This window comes from Zingiber officinale, chromosome 7B (assembly GCF_018446385.1).
Source record: "Zingiber officinale cultivar Zhangliang chromosome 7B, Zo_v1.1, whole genome shotgun sequence".
In the NCBI taxonomy this organism is placed as follows: domain Eukaryota; kingdom Viridiplantae; phylum Streptophyta; class Magnoliopsida; order Zingiberales; family Zingiberaceae; genus Zingiber; species Zingiber officinale.
In genome coordinates, this window is record NC_055999.1 from 112908891 (window position 1) to 112913841 (window position 4951).

The window sequence follows — 4951 nt, forward strand, 5'->3', positions numbered from 1 at the left end:
TGGAAGGAATTATTATTTTTTTTTTCTTAATCTTTCTGTTTGTTTTTTTTCTTGAAGAAACAGTCTTTCGGTTTGTTTTTTTTCTTGAAGAAACAATAGTTAAATATTGATTTTTAATGCAATAATTGTTGATTTTGATAACTTTAGAGTTACAATTTTTCATATTTAAATACAGTAATATTTCCATGCAAGTTATTTGTGTAATTTATGTTTTATTCTTGAAGATATGTTGATTAGGATTTAGGATACTTTGAATAATTTATTTCATTATTAATATTTTTTAGTTATACTTTCTCTTTTGATTTTCAAAGAAGATGGTTGATTCTGCTCTAGCAGCAAATTCAGCTATTCAAGCTTCATTAGATTCAAATGAAATCCCAGAACAAATCATAGATAAAGGGGATAGTGTAACTAATAATTTGATTGAGGATGGTAATTTGCTTCACAAGTCAAAGAAACAAAAAAGGTCTCTAGTATGGTCAGACATGATTGAGGTTGAGGATCCAAAAGGTGATAAGTACAAGTGTAAACATTGTAATCTATTCCTTGCAAAAATGAAGTCAGGTACTACAACACACTTAAAATGACACTTGGATCACTGTGCTAAACACTTGGAGTCTAAAAAGAAACTTGAAGATAAACTCAAACAACAACAACTATTGTTAGGCTTCGAAAGTGTTGAAACAACTATGTCACCTTTATTAGTTGATAGGAAATTTTGTATGGAACGAATGAAAGAAGCAGCTGCCACATGGATCCTAATGCATGAACATCCATTTACATTATTAGAAGAAGAAGGTTTTAATATGTTTTGTAGACGTGGAATGCCTGAGTGGACCCGTATATCACGAACAACAGCAAAAAAGAGTTGTTTTGCAATATATGAAGTCGAGAAAAAAAAATTACATGGTTTGTTGAAAAATGTAACAAAGATCAGCCTCACGACAGATTTATGGAAGTCAAAAAATCAAAAAATAGAGTATATGGTTATCACTGGTCATTGGATTGACTCTTCATGGAAATTGAATAAACGCGTTCTTAATTTTTTTTCATATTCCTCCTCCTCGTGGTGGTCCTCAAATTTCAGATACCCTTCTAAAGTGTGCAAGGGCATGGGAAATTGAAAATAAGATATATACGGTTTCCGTGGATAATGCAAGTGCTAATGATGCTGCAATTAAATATATGAAGCAAGATTTCTTGAAAATTAATACAAATCTGATTTGTGGGGGGAAATTATTCCATGTTCGATATTGTGCACATATTTTAAATCTTATAGCTCAGGATGGCCTCAATGAAATTAAGGATATTGTTCATGTAATTCGTCAGAGTGTAGATTTCATTAGAAGAACAGATGCTAGACTCATTCAATTTGCTGAAATTGTGAAACAATTGAAGTTACAAGAAAGAAAATTGGTTGATGATTGTAAGACAAGATGGAATTCAACTTATGAGATGTTGAGAACAGCAATTGCTTTTAAAGAAGTTTTTTCAAGATTTAAAGATCGAGAACCTAGCTATATTCATTGTCCAACAGAAGATGATTGGGAGAAATTGCATAAAGTATTTTCAATTTTGAAAGTATTCTATGAAGCAACCAAAATTATTTCTGGAAGTGAATATCCTACTGCCAATCTTTTTCTAAATGAAGTCTATCGAGTAAAAGTAATCTTGGATGAGAAATCTTGTGATGAAGAAGAGTTTATTAGAAAAATGGTGCAAAAAATGAAGGAAAAGTTTGATAAATATTGGGGTGAATGCAATTTATTAATGGCTGTTGGTTCAGTTTTGGATCCAAGATGCAAAATGCGAGTACTTGAATTCACTTTTCCTAAACTTTATAACTCATTTGAAGCAGAAAGTAATATTAAAGAGGTCCAAAGGCTTTTGTATGCAATTTATAAGGAATATTCAGATACTGCTATTGAAAAGCTTCAAGGATCAAAAAGCAACTCTGAATCTCAAGATAGCAACACTGTAATTCAAAGTAATAGAGAACATACTACGTTTTCTTCTGGATGGACTGAATTCTCTTCTTATTTAAAAGAAATTGAAATGGTACAACCTGAAAAATCTGAGTTGGATGTGTATCTAGAGGAAGGGTGTCATAGGCATAATCCAAATGATGCATTCGATGCTCTTGGTTGGTGAAAGCTCAATACATACAAATTTCCAGTGTTGTCAACTTTGGCTAGAGATATATTAGCAATACCCATTTCTACAATAGCTTCAGAGGCAACTTTTAGTGTTGGAGGTCGTGTTATTGACAAGTATCGTGCTTCTTTAGCTCCTACAACAGTAGAAATGTTGATGTGCGGTGGAGATTGGTGTCGAAAGCGACATGGAGTGACTAAAAAGTCTAAGGTATGATGTTAAAATATTTTGTTTATGTTTTTTTTGCTTCTAATCAGAAAATAAATTTAAAAATAAATGATACATTTTATCTTTATTATTGTAGGTTGAAAAACAACATTTGACAATTGATTTACCTATAAATAAAGTTGATAATTAGAAGTTGAATGGTTATGTCACGGATTGAGGTATAGATTTAATTTTTAGCATTTTATATTTTGAGTTTGCTAACTTATTTAATCATTTATATATTTTATTTTTGAATTCTGCACAGATTGAAAAGATGGAAGCCTGGAATCGTGGAAGTATAAAGCTTTTTTTATTTTCTAAAGTCTTTGTATTGTTTTGTGTAACATGAAAATGCAATGGCAGGTGAACTTTGGATGCAGTAAGAGGAATGGAGAGCTTCTGGAATGACAAAAGGATGAAGAGCTTTGGAATAGAAGCATGAATGTGTAGCTTTGGAATGTAGTGGAAATGGAGATCTTCTGGAGTCTGGATTTGGGAGTTTGGGATGCATCAAGAGGAGGCTTCGTAATTAATTGTTTTTTGGCCATTAATCTCATTTTAACTCAACTTTGTATGTGTTGAGTTGAACTTCTATTTTGTCTATGTTATGAGCTTCTGGAGTGGGACTTGAGAATTTGGATTTGATGTGTATCATGATTATCTCATTGTAGCCATTATTCTACTTTAAAGACTAATCTCATTCTGTTTTGTAATTTTATTGTGTATAACTGTATATGTTATATGTTGTTTACTTATTTAGACTTTATTTTTATTTTGTATATGTTATGTGTTGTGTAGCTTTTATTCTGTTTTGTATTTGTATTTTGTTCATGTTATGAAATTGTTGTCAGTATAAGTGTATATGTTATATGTTGTTTACTTGTTTAGACTTTATTTTTATTTTGTATATGTTATGTGTTGTGTAGCTTTTATTCTGTTTTGTATTTGTATTTTGTTCATGTTATGAAACTGTTGTGTATTTGTTATGTGGTTTTATTTTTATTGTATTGCACATAATTTTAGTTTGAATATGACAAAATTTAGATTCGAATAATTCGAATCGAACTCAAACTTAAGACATTTCTTGTTAAAAGTTCGATTCTACTCGAATTAATATTCGAATAATTCGAATCGAATTCGAGCTCGAATCCTATTTCGAATCGAATTCGAGCTAAAGTTATTAGTATTTTCGAGCTTCGAATCGAATTCGAACATTATATATATATTTCGAGTTCGAATTCGAATATTAATATTTTTACATTATTCGGTTCGATTCGGCTCGTTTGCACCCCTAGCTTCGATGGCTCCTTAGACAACGCTCCTAGAGTTCCCTATTATGGGAAAACCCCTCATGTTTTACGATCCGTTTTAGACTTTTTATAACCCTTGAAACCCACCAAAATGGTTAGAAATTCCATAATTGTCATGTTGGTTGTTGCGATGAAGGGCACGGTCGTGCAAGAGGACACAACCTAGTCATGTTGCGCACTATGGAGAGAAACACGACAGTGCCAAGGAGGTACAGCCTAGTATGTAGATTTCGATTGTGACTGGATGGGGCACGATCGTACCGGGGGGCACGACCAACCCATGTCAAGTGCTAAAAGCCTCCTTTTCGCTCCATTCTTCGCTTAACTTTGGTTGGAGAAATACACTCGTGTAGACGTAACCAAAGCATGTTCCTTACTTTGCATCCACATTCCAAGGGTTTCAAACTCCATTTTCACTTTAGTTTCACATCGTGTCAATGAAAAAGTAAAAAAAAAGTAGAACTCCGAATAAAAAAAAAGTAAAAACAATAAAAAGATGTAACTACGCAAAATAAGCTTATGAAATGACATAGAATGCATGCAAAAAACAATACCAAAATCATGCATAAAATACACACATCATTCTTCCTTTCAGCAACTCCGTTTTGTTAGGGTTAATCTAGGAACTGTCAAAAGACGATGAATTTCATGCAACTCACAACAACTATTAAATTCATTAGATGTAAATTCACCACCTCTATCGATTCATAATGCTTGAATTTAATATCTACTTTCTTTTTCAACAAAAGGCTTGAATTTTATGAATGTACCAAATACCTCGTATTTTTGCTTAAAAAATAAATTTATGTCTTTATACTGAAATTATTAATAAAGAGCACAAAATAATAACTTTTACCGAGAGATTCAGACTTCATAGGACCACAAACATCACCATGGATAAGTTGGAATGGGTTGGTTGGTCTCAAAATAGATTTCTTTGGAAAGCTTTCTTGGATGCTTGCCAAGTATGCTTCACATAATTGATCAGAGTGATCAAGTTTTAGAATCCCTTTAACAATCTTATGATCTCCTAAAGCTTTGAGTCCGTCAAAATTCAAATGACCAAACATTATATGTCAAATTCATAATGGATCCTAGATATAAGTCTTCAAGCACATAGGTTCACAATTCTTCAAATCTAATAAAATTTTGACCACATAGCCAAAGCATACCATCTTTCATACGAATCTTATTCTTATAGTTTCTTTTCAAAAGTTGACCAATACTCAAGATATTGCTAGTCAATTTTGGAACATAATAAATATCACAAAGTATTTAAT

General features: G+C 31.9%; 1 long non-coding RNA gene across 1 annotated transcript; it reads left to right on the top strand.

The window, feature by feature from the left end:
• Nucleotides 1-1429: 1429 nt before the first annotated feature.
• On the top strand, nt 1430-3019 carry LOC122004083. The gene is made up of 4 exons (XR_006118211.1): nt 1430-2364; nt 2459-2540; nt 2627-2657; nt 2725-3019. It is a non-coding gene; the product is annotated as an uncharacterized LOC122004083 (long non-coding RNA).
• Nucleotides 3020-4951: the final 1932 nt, after the last annotated feature.